The 16,393-nt window shown below is 44.9% G+C and overlaps 1 protein-coding gene across 1 annotated transcript in view; it reads left to right on the plus strand.

Moving 5' to 3' along the window:
* Positions 1–1,288: 1,288 nt before the first annotated feature.
* Positions 1,289–16,393, plus strand: part of LOC311111219 (tyrosine-protein kinase CSK) — a 35,015-nt gene continuing 19,910 nt past the window's right edge. Inside the window, exon 1 of the mRNA XM_084153931.1 lies at positions 1,289–1,455. The gene's annotated coding sequence lies outside the window, so the exon portion shown is untranslated. The remainder of the gene's footprint in view (positions 1,456–16,393) is intronic.

Below are 16,393 nucleotides of genomic sequence, written 5' to 3' on the forward strand. Positions count from 1 at the left end.
TAGTGGCTAATCTCATATGATGTTATGATGGAGGAACTAAACCATTTTTGTTTGATCATATCCTTACAGATTTCATCTTTTTTTTTTTTTCTTCTCTTGTTTACTTTAGTTAATTTTTTGAGGAATTGGTGTGTAACCTGGAATAATAAACGTTATCCTTTATCATAAAGGAATTTCAGCAAGGCAGATGTAGCATGTGACACCACAAGTATTTGTAACTGTGTATACAGGTATGGTCCAAGTTGACACTGTTCTGTATACTGAGATCAAGCTTGAGAATTCATGACTGGTAAACATTAAATGTGAAACTGCATAGAAAATATTCAATTTTTTAAAAGGCCTCAATTTTTCAACATACACTTCCATTTCAATTGCTGTTGACCGGTTTGTTGTAATAAAGACCACTTCATCCATTTTGATATAGAAAATACAGGGGGGCAAAATGTGCCACATGCACTACTTCTGTAGGAATTGAATCTTGAGAGCACACTTCATTTATTTTATTTGAGTTATAGCTATCCCACAGACCACAGCTACAATTTTGTTTTTTTTGGGGGGGGGACGTTTGTTACAAGATCATGTGTGGGAGTGTGTATAGTAATTGTTAAAGTTCTCCAAGCCACACTTTTTATGAAGCTGCAGCAAATGTACAGTGTTTTTGTTTATTAACTGGACGTGTGGCTACTCCGCATGTTTGTGTTCACATATTATTTGTATGGTGGGGTACTGAGGATGCATTTTCACAGGTTGTCCACCAGATGGTTCTAAGTAGCCACAACCTGCTGAAGCTACAAGGTAGCCTATGTAATATAATAATATAATAATGTGCTGGGGTGATTGGGCAATGTCAAAAGTTTCCCTCTGTTTCGCTTTTTTTTCATTTCTAATGGGAAACCCAGCCATTTTTAATTATGCTTAGTCCTGGCAGCTTTGAGATGAATGCATGCAATAGGTGGCGAAAGTCATCAGAATTGATACTGCCTAGGAGAACATTTAGCAAGATCAGGCATTTCATTCAAATGGTAAATTAATGGCATATCAGTAGCGAAGGACCATAGCATTAGGTATTCTTCTCTCTCGACATCTTTTTCCTGCAAACTGCAACTTGGCCGCATTTTGTTAGGGAGATATTATTTTTGCTTCCACATCACTGGTTTGACCACAAGGTCGTGCTCAGAGCTCACACTTCTTCAGTCAGCTGAAATGTCCTTGTGTGTTGCTGCAAATAAATTAGCGCATGCGTACTGCTGCTAGTTGGAAGGAGGGGGAGACCATCCATTTCCTTTACTAGGCCTGTGCGAACTCCGCATAGAGCGAGCGGCCAAACCTCAAATTGGGATATCTTCTTTTTACGGCAGACAAACTGAATGCTCGCAATAACAGACATCATCTTCATGGTCTGCCACGTAAAGTTGTAAAGACATCTGGTCAACCAACATAAAGCGTTATTTTACGGTGAGTTGTTGCACACTCAAGCAGTGTCTCTGGCGCTGTGCTGCAACACCATCTCAGCACAGGAAGCGAATAATTTGAAAGAAAATGTATTTTTGTAATGATTTTCTTACCACCGTTATAGCTACATCTATTAGCTAAATGTAATTCCAAGTTGTTTTGAATGGCTCAACAAACGGCTCCACCTAGTTAACCGATGCTATTAGCTAGCTAGCTACACTGGCGACCTCCGCGTTCCTTCGTTCAGTCACATTGGCTGACTGATGCCGCGACGAGGAGGGTCAGCCAATTGATGGAACAACGGGTTATTTGACGGGTAGTTTGTCTGAGTTTTCTGTGTTGTTGTGTCCGCTGACAGCTCAGTAATAACGTCAAGGAAGGCAGGAAGTAGGTATGTTACTGTCCGCAAGGCAAAATGTGTTACTGCATGCCTGGATTGTATTGTTAATCGCCTATCCTAGTGCACAGCTCAATCGAGTTACACTGTGTTGTGGGTCAATATTGTTCTGTGTTCCAAGCTAATATCTGTCAATTTGTGATTCGTTCATTGTTGTGATTTAGGTTTGTTGTGGTAATCAAACCTCTGTCAACATGTTTTGTAACATTGTTGTCCCTATCGTTACAAATGTTGCAATGTAACCCCATGTTATCGCGTACTGTGGCATGCCTGTCTGAAACAATTTAGCCTCACCTCACTGTTGCCACACTTAGCTACAGCCTTTGTCATTATGAGCCGTAACGATAATCATAAGCTAGAGCATTTAGCATTTGGTTGTTTTGGTTGTCTCTTCTTGTGGTATTAGTTAGGCTATAGGCTTACATGCATTGAAAGTATAATATTGTGAATGTGAGAGACCACCAGAATATATATTTTTTTACTTTTTTTTGGGGGGGGGGGGGGGGGGGTCACTGATAGTAGCATGTCACATGAACATTTTGGACATCACTGAGGAGGAATGAACAAAATCTCTTCTCTGCCCAACAAATGCCCCATCTTCACTATCTGGGTATTAAGTGCAAAGTGTAATGTAGTATGATACTGTAGCTTTGGGTTTTCCATGAGAAAAATCTGTTATCAAGATAGTGGGAGGAGATGATCCTGGCATCCATTATCCCCTGAGGTATTTGTAAACCAGACTGCAACATGTTCGGGATATGGGCCTTCTACTGCCATGTTGGGGTGTCCACCCGGTGAATGGAGGCTGAGTGAGTGGGCGCGTCCCAATTATCCCAGTGTGTGCTCTTGTGCACTCTCCTCAAAGTAAGTGAACAAGTGCACACTTGTGGCATAAGGGTAGGCTGTAGAATTGGGATGCAGTGAGTGAAGACATGGCTGGTCTCATCTCTATCTGTAAAGGCAAGCTGATACCCTGATAAAAGCAGTTGTCGAAAGGCACTATTGAAAATAAACTATTTTTTAAAGTGAACTTCCATTGTGCTACCCAGAGTTGCTGAATAGACGGGTTAGCTGACAACCTCACGAAAATGATGTGCGTGCTTCCATGGGGCAGAAGTCAGTGTGTTGTTGTGATTCTGGATGGCCAGATTGCTAGCAAGAATTTCAAGAAACTGCCATTTGGGGAATTGTAAGTGGCTCATTTCATCATGTTATTGATACCATGTATTGTTTTGAGGTGTTTTGCCTGATTTCATGTCAGTGCTAATATGGCTGAAATTCGCTTGCTAGTGAACCAACAACTGTAACAATACAGTGGGGGGGGAAAAGGATTTAGTCAGCCACCAATTGTGCAAGTTCTCCCACTTAAAAAGATGAGAGAGGCCTGTAATTTTCATCATAGGTACACGTCAACTATGACAGACAAATTGAGAAAAAATGATTTTTAATGAATTTATTTGCAAATTATGGTGGAAAATAAGTATTTGGTCACCTACAAACAAGCAAGATTTCTGGCACTCACAGACCTGTAACTTCTTCTTTAAGAGGCTCCTCTGTCCTCCACTCGTTACCTGTATTAATGGCACCTGTTTGAACTTGTTATCAGTATAAAATACACCTGTCCACAACCTCAAACAGTCACACTCCAAACTCCACTATGGCCAAGACCAAAGAGCTGTCAAAGGACACCAGAAACAAAATTGTAGACCTGCACCAGGCTGGGAAGACTGAATCTGCAATAGGTAAGCAGCTTGGTTTGAAGAAATCAACTGTGGGAGCAATTGTTAGGAAATGGAAGACACACAAGACCACTGATAATCTCCCTCGATCTGGGGCTCCACGTAAGATCTCACCCCGTGGGGTCAAAATGATCACAAGAACGGTGAGCAAAAATCCCAGAACCACACGGGGGGACCTAGTGAATGACCTGCAGAGAGCTGGGACCAAAGTAACAAAGCCTACCATCAGTAACACACTACGCCGCCAGGGACTCTCATCCTGCAGTGCCAGACGTGTCCCCCTGCTTAAGCCAGTACATGTCCAGGCCCGTCTGAAGTTTGCTAGAGTGCATTTGGATGATCCAGAAGAGGATTGGGAGAATGTCATATGGTCAGATGAAACCAAAATAGAACTTTTTGGTAAAAACTGTTTGGAGGACAAAGAATGCTGAGTTGCATCCAAAGAACACCATACATACTGTGAAGCATGGGGGTGGAAACATCATGCTTTGGGGCTGTTTTTCTGCACGGACGACTGATCCGTGTAAAGGAAAGAATGAATGGGGCCATGTATCGTGAGATTTTGAGTGAAAACCTCTTTCCATCAGCAAGGGCATTGAAGATGAAACGTGGCTGGGTCTTTCAGCATGACAATGATCCCAAACACACCGCCCGGGCAACGAAGGAGTGGCTTCGTAAGAAGCATTTCAAGGTCCTGGAGTGGCCTAGCCAGTCTCCAGATCTCAACCCCATAGAAAATCTTTGGAGGGAGTTGAAAGTCCGTGTTGCCCAGCGACAGCCCCAAAACATCACTGCTCTAGAGGAGATCTGCATGGAGGAATGGGCCAAAATACCAGCAACAGTTTGTGAAGACTTACAGAAAACGTTTGACCTGTGTCATTGCCAACAAAGGGTATATAACAAAGTATTGAGAAACTTTTGTTATTGACCAAATACTTATTTTCCACCATAATTTGCAAATAAATTCATTAAAAATCCTACAATGTGATTTTCTGGATTTTTTTTTATTCTCATTTTGTCTGTCATAGTTAACGTGTACCTATGATGAAAATTACAGGCCTCTCTCATCTTTTTAAGTGGGGGAACTTGCACAATTGGTGGCTGACTAAATACTTTCCCCCCCCCACTGTATATTTGAGACCACAAGTGCTCATTGTGTAAATGTATTACTTTTTTTCAATAAACATTGGACACGAAATATACATGTCAACAATCTAAGCCAACCCTGTCTGTTTTGCCCCGTAGTTGACCACGCCTCTGTTTGTTCCTAAACAACCAACTTGTCTATCTTTCACTTTGCTCCACTATTCATGCACCTTGGTTTGATAGTGAGACAGCGACAGCATTTCTTTTTTTTCATACCCCATCTACTGAGGCAGACCAATGCAGGTACGGAATACATCGACCACACCAAACCACCAATACCCCTTCCTCTGCTCTTTGTCAATAGCTCACTCTGCAGTATTGATCGACTGATTGATTGACTGATGGTAGATTGCATTAGCCACTGAGCAGGGCAGGCTGAAGAAGACTAGAGGTGTCAGCTGGAGCTAATTTCTGCTCTCCCTTGTCTCTCTATGAAGTATTTAGTATCTCAGAGCTCAGCTTACACACTCAGCAGGAAGGGAGGTAATGGCTGCTGCTGCTCTCTGTCTGCTGCACACTGTCTCTCATTAGACATCTTAAGCCTGGCCAACAGGCCAAAGACCCTGACATTTAAACAATTGCCACTTTCTATTCTTTCTTTTCTCTTCTCAAATGTATTCTTTCTTTTCTCTGGAATGCATGTTCTATTTCTTTTGTAGATGTGTGTAGTCCTCAATTGAAAATGGTATTAAGATGATCTGGTTGGCACTAGACTAGCGTACCTAGATGTTCCTGTTTTCATTCCCTTTTACCTCTGATCATCACAGTCAGTTAAGCTGGCTTGGCAAAGTTGTTTTTAGAGCAGCAATGTAGTTTTGAGATAACGGAGTTGGTTAGTTGTTGCGTGTGTCTGAGCGTTGCCTGTGTGGGTTGTTTGGGGCTGAGAAGGAAACATTTTTGCCCCACACCTCCTGCTGTCTCATTCAACAAGGCACTTCAGGGGCATGCATTCAAGCAACATTCTTGAATATCTAGCACTAGCAGTAAGACGGCGAGAGAAGTAGCCTAGGCCTAGATGGTGTTTGTTGAGATGCAGTCTGTCCCCTGGCATCGTGCTGCACCACCTGTATGTGTTGGATCATGCTAGGATCAATTTAAGTTATCCAATCAGAACCATGTCATACCACCATAACATAACACATGTTTTAGTAGCACCACCACAAGTGTACTACAATGCACTATAATTATTTTCACACGCTGCAGTCAGTGTGCAGATTTCACAGATACCGGCCTGGTAGCCGTTCAGCTTCATATTATTCCATGTCATTAAAACAACCCTGGCACTGTGTGGTCTCTATGTAACATGGGAGTGGAGGTGGCAGAGAGCCATATTAGCCCTGCTCTCTCCTCTCCCTCTGTTGCACCCTTGTCTCCCTCGCTCTGTTCAGCAGCTGTGGAAGGAAGGAGCAGTGTTGTGTTGGGGCCCACAGGGAGGGCGAGGGCCCCCTCCAGCCCTGCCTACCGTCCAGCAGAATGGGGGCATTGTGACGGCAGCCTCGGGCACAAACACAGTGGGTGAGCATCTCCATCTGGGCAGCGGCTGGCCAGGCAGGCAGCTCCTTGAGAAGGGCATGGATCTCCTGCTACTGGGCCTGCCAGACAGCCACAGGGACCCTCACACTTATTTTAATATTTTTATAAATTTTAATTTAATTTTAATATGCCATTTAGCAGACGCTTTTATCCAAAGCGACTTACAGTCGTGCGTGCATACATTTTTGTGTATGGGTGGTCCCGGGGATCGAACCCACTACCTTGGCGTTACAAGCGCCGTGCTCTACCAGCTGAGCTACAGAGGACCACTTATAAGGAGAGCACAGCCGCTGGCCTGACACACACACACACACACACACTGAGACCCAGTGAGACACTCACTTCCTGCTGAGAATCATTTTACACCAATCTGACCTAAAAACCCTGATTTAGAATAACTGCTTAAGCCGCTATTTGTTCATACTGTGTAATTGAGTGTTTGCGGGGCTGTGTAAGAGCACACATCCTCTTGACTTCTATAAAAGGTCCTACACGGATTTTGGTAGAATGTGGTTACCGTTATAAGACACTCACAGGTGCACAGGCTAAGAATCACACTCACACCACTACTTTTAGTAACTGTGGCCTTCACAGGTCAACCTCAGTGTGTGTACGTTGACATTGTGAGAATGCGCCCAGAGGTGAGGGGAGTTAACTTGACAAGCCGACAACAGCGCTGCCTGCCATATCTGAGAGCTGCTGCAACCTAAATCTTTATTATCTCAGTAATCACTATCAACAGGAAGTGATGCTTTAAAGACAGCACCGAGAGACATTCCACAGCTCAATATAGTAGACAGATTTATAGGAGAGGTGACTGAAGCTCAGTCACTGAATGTAATGTAAGTTCAGTCACTCAATGCTATCTATCCCTTGTTGCCTTTCCCTCCTATGTTTTCAGCCTGTTTTGACACAAACCTGCTTTAGAAAACCATTACAACCCCCTGTGGTGTGAACCGTCAGGTGGCCACGGTTAATTATTCAAATGTTGGTCTTTGGACGGCATCAGTCAGGGTTTTGTGTTTGTGGGAGCTGATTTGAATTAATGAGCAAAAGATAAATGTTGAGCCGATGGGAACAGAAGATCACTTCCTCCTCCAGACAGAGCCATGCAGAAGAGCTCACATCAAGATACTTTGTTGTTATATACTGGGCTGGCTGTGGCTGACTAACCTGACTGTCTATTACACTGGTTAACCTGATGAGGATAATGGCTGACAGGATGACGGACTGACCCTTGTTTGGCATCATGAACTCTGATCATGGCATTTGAAAGGCTGGTCATGGCTCACATCAACACCATTATCCCAGAAACCCTAGACCCACTCCAATTTCCATACCGCCCCAACAGATCCACAGATGATGCAATCACTATTGCACTCCACACTGCCCTTTCCCACCTGGACAAGAGGAACACCTACATGAGAATGCTATTCATTGACTACAGCTCAGCGTTCAACACCATAGTGCCCTCAAAGCTCATCACTAAGCTAAGGACCCTGGGACTAAACACCTCCCTCTGCAACTGGATCCTGGACTTCCTGACGGGCCGCCCCCAGGTGGTAAGGGTAGGTAAAAACACATCTGACACGCTGATCTTCAACACGGGGGCCCTTCAGGGGTGCATGCTCAGTCCCCTCCTGTACTCCCTGTTCACCCATGACTGCATGGCCAGGCACGACTCCAACACCATCATTAAGTTTGCCGACGACACAACAGTGGTAGGCCTGATCACTGACAACGACGAGACAGCCTATAGGGAGGACGTCAGAGACCTGGTCGTGTGGTGCCAGGATAACAACCTCTCCCTCAACGTGATCAAGACAAAGGAGATGATTGTGGACTACAGGGAAAAAAAGAGGACTGAGCACGCCCCCATTCTCATCGACAGGGCTGTAGTGGAACAGGTTGAGAGCTTCAAGTTCCTTGGTGTCCACATCACCAACAAACTATCATGGTCCAAACACACCGAGACAGTCGTGAAGAGGGCACAACAAAGCCTATTCCCCCTCAGGAGGCTGAAAAGATTTGGCATGGGTCCTCAGATCCTCAAAGTTCTACAGCTGCACCTTCGAGAGCATCCTGACTGGTTGCATCACCGCCTGGTATGGCAACTGCTCGGCCTCCGACCGCAAGTCACTACAGAGGGTAGTGCGTACGGCCCAGTACATCACTGGGGCCAAGCTTCCTGCCATCCAGGACCTCTATACCAGGCGGTGTCAGAGGAAGGCCCTCAAAATTGTCAAAGACTCCAGCCACCCTAGTCATAGACTGTTCTCTCTGCTACCGCACGGAAAGCGGTACCGGAGTGCCAAGTCTAGGTCCAAAAGGCTTCTTAACAGCTTCTACCCCTAAGCCATAAGACTCCTGAACAGCTAATCATGGCTACCTGGACTATTTGCATTGTCCCACCCCGCTGCTGCTACTGTTTATTATCTATGCATAGTCACTTTAACTCTACCCACATGTACCTATTACCTCGACTAACCGGTGACCCCGCACATTGACTCTGTACCGGTACCCCCTGTATATAGCCTCCCTACTGTTATTTTATTTACTGCTGCTCTTTAATTATTTAACTTTTTTTACTTATCTATTTTTTACTTAACACTTATTTTTCTTAACTACATTGTTGGTTAAGGGCTTGTAAATAAGCATTTCACTGTAATGTCTACACCTGTTGTATTCGGCACATGTGGCAAATCAAATTTGATTTGATCTGGGAGCGGGCATATGATAGAAATGTCATGTCAGTAGCTAGGCCTAGCCTACACGTCAGCCATATTGAGTGTTTTGTTAAATTGCTGTGGTCTGGGGGGCTTTGCCTGTTTTAGTCATTCTATTTCTGTTGGAGATGTGGTATTAATAAGTGACCCTCATTGTCTTGTCGAACACAGGGCTGAGGTTGTTCTGGCCCTGTGGTCACCTAGCTAGCAGGAAGTGTTGTGAAGTCACTGCAGGGAAGAGATGTATGCTGCTCGCCTGTCCTGTATTTTAGCCTGGGGTTTCCCCTGCTTTCCCTGCCCTTCCCTAGGAGCAGCTCTATGGTAGATGGCTAACTTTGGATTTTATGAGCCCTCAATGAAAGGGAGAGAAAATTGTTGGTGGTTGTGTAACTGTGATGGGGCCGTGGGGGGTAGACCCATATAGCCTAACTATACTGTTGTTGTTGACGTGACTGACCTGTTTGTATGGAACACGGGATAAGTCCTAGATGATAAATCTGTCTCAGTGGGGAAGCGATCTCCTACTTTCATCTGCTGTTTGATGGAATTTAGTCCAACTTGTACAAGCTAACTTCAAATAACAACCAGCATCAAAGACAGGAATTCTCAACAATGGATCAGTAGACACTTACAAAAGTCTAGATTTTAACTGTTTTATCTGACACCTTCTTTGAGCTCTTTGATGATAGGTTATAGGCTAGGCTTACTTCCTGAAAGCAGATAGGCCCATTTGTCCTGATATGATTTCAAGAAGGATTTGATCAGCTTACAAGTCACCTCTGAACTTGATGATGTAGCACATTTGACTCATCAGCTGTCCAATCAGGCCAAAGGCAGCCCTCATCCAAGGGCTAGCTGGCCAATCAGGATGTACCAAGACGAGCTCAGACATGACAACGGTTTCTGGAAAACAAGAGGAACTTGCATCAGCTATTGATTGATACTAAAGGAGGAGCATGAATAGTGATGTGCTTGTCTGCAGTCTCTGTCTTTCAGACTACTCTGCTATGGTGGGGGGACTGGTCATGTTCTCTGTGAAAGCATACCACAGTACAGCCACGTTGTGTTATCACACTTATTACTAAGAAAAGCAGCACTAGTTTAATTATCTCAAAGCTCTCTTCAGTCCTTGACTGGGGTGCAGTGTAGCTACTGAGTGTGTCAACTAGCAGTGTCATTAACACTGCATAAATAGCTATAATTACTATTTGCAGTAATTGTTACTACTTCACACTCAACTCCTGGAACATCTTCAATTTTGAGTATGCCAATTCAGTTTCCTGTATCTAAAAATAGTAGCTTCTGGAAGTGAGCTGACTGTCAGACACTGCTCTTGTTGTGGTTTATGTCTGGTATTTGACAGGCCACCTAGGTGGGATGGGCGCTGATGTCCAGTCTGAACAGTGCTGCTCTGCTCTTTACACACACACACAGCATTCTGCTGACAGGCTGCCTAGCTGCCGTGTCTCTCCAGGCCTTTGCCTCAGGGTCAGCTTTGGGGAAAACAAACCCCTGCCATCGCCAGTTTCTCCCCAACCAACTCCTCTGTTATAATGTGCCAGACAGTCATTCTGCATGTTCTGACCCTGGTTGGTTTGTTTTGCAGCATTAACCTCATTGTGGTGAGGCAGGGACTCTGTAGAGTTTGAGTAAATGTGAAAAAGCTCAGACACACCGGTAGGATTGTCAAACGTTTGCCTGCCGACAGTACTTAGCACCTCTGAACAGTGTCAGCAGTCAATCCATTTTTTGTGTTCACACAGCAAAGACCTTGGTAGTGGTCAGCAGCTCAGCCTTGTTAAAATACTCCAAACCAGAAGGTTGCAGTAGCGTTGTTTGGCAATGCCTATCCGTGCGTATTGTTTATGGTCTAGATTCCAAGCTATCTGCGCTAATGTTGCTATTTTGTAGAAATCCCTTGTTGATACTAGCCACATGGTCACAGCTAGATAACGACCTAGGAAGATGAAGACGAAACAATTTCATTCACTCTCCATAGTCTCATACTGCCAGTGCCAGCCCATAGCCAAATGTTTATCTAGCTAGCAAACGTTAGCATATTCGCTAGCAAGCACAACAGTGCAGTGTCCTTAGCTAGCTAACACGGGCAGCCGTTTAATGGAAACTTGCTAATCCATTGTGATTTAATTATGTCAATACTAGCAGCAGTGGTTAGCTAGCTTGGAGGAAGTAGATAGTGTTTTGTGCATTGCGTCTGTGCGCTTAGCTAGCTACCATCCTATAGCCTACATTGCATATGAAGTGTGACTGGCTCATCTGTAGATGGAGAAAATGCCCCCCTCCCCCTTTTTTTGTTGTTGGCTCCCCCACGTGGAGTTTTGTGCTCTTTGATTGGCTCAAAGTCAAGTTGTTGGCCACTGACGAGCATTGCGATTCTACAAGTAGAATCGGTAGGTTCGTCGCTATCGGGTCGGCACGCAGCAGGTACCGCTTTGGTTCTAGCAAGAGAAGGAACGGTGTCATAAGTACCAATCGGCAGTCTATCGGCAGTGAGATTCTGTGTGTTTCATGCTTTAGAAGTAGCTCTTGCCTTCATGTAGCCTAGTTGAATGGTTTCAGATGGAATGGTGTATTAGAGGTCCTCGCAGTGGGATGTACCCAGATCCCTTTCACTTATCTATCTCTATGGATCAATATTGTGATTTAGGGTTATCCTAAATAGATCCTACATTTGTGTAAGCTAGGGTTATCAGCACCCCAACCTCTGTCATGCGATGCTACTCTTTGCTCCCGCTCCATGGCTCTTTTCTCTGGACTTTGACCTCTGCTGGGCCTGACGTGGCTGGGGTGTTATCATTAGTCCAAACAGTTGAAAACGTTTTGCAACGAAAACTAGAGTTTCTATTCAGGTAAGCGCCCTCCCCGTTTTATTCCGTTTACTTCCGTTTGGTTCCTGGTGAATACACCCCTGCTCTCTGTCCCTATAGACCTTTAGTATGGCTGCCCTTTACACATTGCACCACTCTACATGGACCTGCATCAACAGGTAGTCTAATGTGCTATGTGTCTGCATTGAAAAGAGAGTAGAGATATACCATCTAACCGCAATGCAATGCTTTGTCTTGCGCTGTCATGCATTGCAAAGCACATAGCTAACAGCAGTCTGAAGCTATGGTTCCATCATAGACATGGAAATGCCAATGGCCTGTACGTGTTTATGTTAAGTTTAAGTCTGGACCAATGTTTGTGCATGAGGTTATCTTCACCCTCCGTATGTTAGGCTATTGTACGGTCATAAACAGAGCCTGTTGGCCTGTTCTCTCTGCTCCACAGGGCTGCCTGGCTGCCTGCAACTGCTGCCTCTGCAAACATTTGCTGTTTACTTTGCAGAAATCCTCTCTGAGCATCTCTCACTAGGCCTATGATCTCATTGATTCTCTGTCTCACACACACACACACACCTTATCTCTGATGGCCTCTTTTTATGCAGGTCAGACAAAAAGAGGCCTCTTTGTGCTGCACACACCCCATTTCTCAGCCCTTCTTCTGTCTTAATGGGCTCAATTCTGCCTGCAACTCTAGTCACTTTATAATGCAGTCAGTGGGAGTAGGATACCATGGCTTTCATTTTACCACTGTTGGGCATGTTTTAAGTTCTCTCCAACCCTACTTGTGTCTTCACACCCTTGAGCATTGAGGCATCTGCTTGCTTTCTTGCCCTCATTCTGTTAAATGTATTTCCTAATGTTGGTTGTTTGAGATTCTAATGAAGACTAATGAAGACGCCACACATGTCTTGGCACCTCTGTGTGAGAGGGAGACTGCATGCAGACCCGTGTGGTATTACCGTATAATGTAATTGAGAGAAGGATTCTTTATATCAGTAATGATGAATGGTTTGCCTCTGAGATGAGCTCTTCACTACTCCGCTCATACAAAGTCGGTGTTAAGAAAAGAACTGAACATAAGCATATGATGCTCGTGTGTGTTCTGGCTACATCTTTGTGTGCATCTTTCTGGCTGTGTGAGACTGTGTATGGTGAGTGTGATGTGACTTGATGTGGGCTATGTGAATCTAGGCCATATGTGGAGACTAGAGGAGGAGATCAAACACACTTCAGCACACAGTGCCCTGACCTGGAGCTCGAGGACTTGCAGTCTTGCACTCACTAAACCCTAATGTCTGCACCATGTGACCATTTTCATTTCCCTATCAAGAATGCGTTGCCTTCATTACAACGAAGGATGTTTGTTCATTCTGCCTTTTCATTTGTTGAATATCTTTATTGACATTTATCTTTGTCTCACATAGATTATATCAGAAGATATGAAATGTATTGTAGCCTACCACAATTGCCTTATTTTATCTCATCAGGAGCCTATATCTTTAAAGAGGATATATGAGAAATAGAATTCAACTCCACTCTCTGAGTGTACATTTGTATCACTGTGGAGGGTGCTAATGGAAGTCTGTGGTTAGGGATTCATTATTCGCAGGCTAGCTGTGTGTGTGATTTATTCGCTGTGCTGGCTGGTGTACAGTAGGGTCCGATGGCCGCGGGGGTGTGGCTCCATTATTCATGTTTAGTGTCAGAGTGAAACAACTCCCACAGGGGACCAGTACGGTAAAGTATGAAAATGTATGCACTCACTACTGTAAGTTGCTCTGGATAAGTGTGTCTGCTAAATTACTAAAATGTAAATGACTCACTGTCACTGCAGCAGGGAGCACCTCTCCTTTCAGCCCTAGTCAGCCCTGAAGCCTTTACCACAGCAGCACAGGACAGGCCTTAACCCCGCAACCTCTCTTCTCTATGTCCATCTCCCTAACTCGCCTCTGTTCTCTCCCCCTCCTCTGTCTTCCCTGTCACACTCTCCCCCTCTCCGCTCTGTCCTTCCTGTCACTCTCCCTTCTTCTCACTCTCCCCTGCCACAGAGTCTGTCAGTTGGAGATGTGTAATATGAAGATTTTTGTACCAGGACCCTGCTCTGCTGAACCCTCTCATTGCTGTGTGTAATGAGGCTCTTTGTCGCCTATTACTCCTGCTTCTCCTGTAGACTGAGGGGGGAGCTGTGCAGTGCAATGAGGCACATTGATGTAGGCAGGCAGGCAGACAGACTGCTTCTCTGCGTGTTTAAGACACTGCAGCAGTCTATTTGGCTACTAGTGCCGGTACCTTGCTGTCAGGATTGAGCAGTCACACTCAGCCTCCCAAATCCCTGTTCATGGCTCAAGCTCCTTCTTCCTCGATTTGTCTCTGTTCAAGGAACTCCTTCGTCACCCACTCCCCTCCTCTCCTCCTTAGCATGCATTCCTCCCCTCTGCCTCCATGCTGCTTCACAACCCCCCCCCCCCCCCCCCCCCTCCCTTTCCAGCTGTCCGCCCACCTTCCCCAGAAGAATTTCCTTTATAGCGTCTCTGTTGACAGCCTCTGCTGGGCGGAGAGAATCCCCTCGTACGTACACACACACACACACAGCCAGCTAATGTATGCAATTATGAAAATTAATGCAGTCTCACTTTGCCTGGATATGCAGATGATATAAATAGCATGATATTAGCAAATTGCCTCTGTGTGCTGAGATTGAGACCACAGCTAAGAGAGCTGCTGTGCCTCTGCTGCTGCTAACACAATAGACGGCCTCTCCACTCATCTGCTCAGCGCTCCCTCTCTACAGCTTCTGAAGGGAAGGAAAGGGGATTCTTAGTTGGACTACCATTTTGTTTTTGAACAGGACAATAACCCAAAACACACCTCCAGGCTGTGTATGGGCTATTTGACCAAGAAGGAGAGTGATGGAGTACTGCATCAGATGACCTGGCCTCCACAATCACCCGACCTCAACCCAATTGAGATGGTTTGGGATGAGTTGGACCGCAGAGTGAAGGGAAAGCAGCCAACAAGTGCTCAGCACATGTGGGAACTACCTCATGAAGCTGGTTGAGAGAATGCCAAGAGTGTGCAAAGCTGTCATCAAGGCAAACGGTGGCCATTTGAAGAATCTCAAATATAAAATATATTTTGATTTGTTTAACACTTCTTTGGTTACTACATGATTCCATATGTGTTATTTCATTGTTTTGATGTCTTCACTATTATTCTACAATGTAGAAAATAGTAAAAATAAAGAAAAACCCTTGAATGAGCAGGGGTGTCTTATCGTGAGTTCCCTGGCAATTCCCAGCCTTAGAATTTATGGTGTTTATATTGGAGGTATTAAATGCCCAGTGTAGTCATAAACATGATTTTCCTGTGTTAAATCTACTGTATATTTCCACACTATGAGGTTGGAATAATACTGAAATTGTGAAAATGATGAATGTCCTTTTTAGTGTAGGAGCTGTTTGAAAATACCACCTACATTGACTCCCGAGTGGCGCAGTGGTCTAAGGCACTGCGCTACTAGAGATCCTGGTTCGAGTCCAGGCTCTGTCGCACCCGGCCACGACCGGGAGACCCAATGGCTGCGCACAATTGGTCCAGCGTCGTCCAAGGTAGGGATATGGGTTTGTTTCCCGGGGGGGGCCAGTATGAGGGAAATAAACATAACAAAAATGCATTCACTAACTGTAAGTCGCTCTGGATAAGAGCGTCTGCTAAATGACCTAAATGTAAACGTACATTTCTGGCAATTTTTGTGGGATGGAGTTTTGGCCTGCCTGTTGACATCACCAGGCGGTAAAGTAGTTAATTGATCAATAAGAAAGCGTTCCAAACCTCTGCCAATAACAGCTAGTTTTCTGTTTTCCCTCCCCACTCAGAATACTCCTAGACAGTCCTAGCAAAATTAGAGAAATTGCTCTTAGCTAAGTAGCTATTTTAGTTTATTTTTGACCATTTTGTTTGAAAACGTAATGTTATCCAGAAATGATTTGATATTTAGATCAAAATGGCTGCATTGGGCCTTTTTTAATGGTAATATGGTGAAGGTCTAATAGTGAGTATTTGTATGGGCTTGGAATACCTGGTACTGCTGGGCCTAGATGAGATCCAGGCTGAGGACTGAAGGGGTCAGGTCAGGACCTCAGGGGGAAGTTGAACACGAGCTCTCTCTCCCCCTCTACCTCTCCTCTCACATGTAGTCAGCCTGTTGTTGTTCATCTGTCTGTCCCCCTGAAATGAAGAGTAGGAGAACAAGATAAACAACAGATGGGTCCAGCCGTTTCAGTGGGACTGTGAAGAACGGACCAGCCATTTCAGTGGGACTGAAGAACGGACCATGTCTAAAAACGGAGAGAAGCAGCGCTAGATAAAAGGTGGCGTGCAGCAGATGGTAGAGCCAGGCTCTGTTTAATGAGGTGGAGGGGAGCGCTACGGAGGGATGCCCACATACCTCCCTCTCTCTTTCTCCCTCTATTTTCTTTCTCTTTTCCTGTAGGCCTATCTCTCCTAATTTTTTTTCCCTCTCTTTTCTTTCTGTTTTTTTCTTTCTCCCCC

The sequence above is a fragment of the Coregonus lavaretus genome (assembly GCF_964263955.1).
Source record: "Coregonus lavaretus genome assembly, chromosome: 37".
NCBI classification, from domain to species: Eukaryota; Metazoa; Chordata; class Actinopteri; order Salmoniformes; family Salmonidae; genus Coregonus; species Coregonus lavaretus.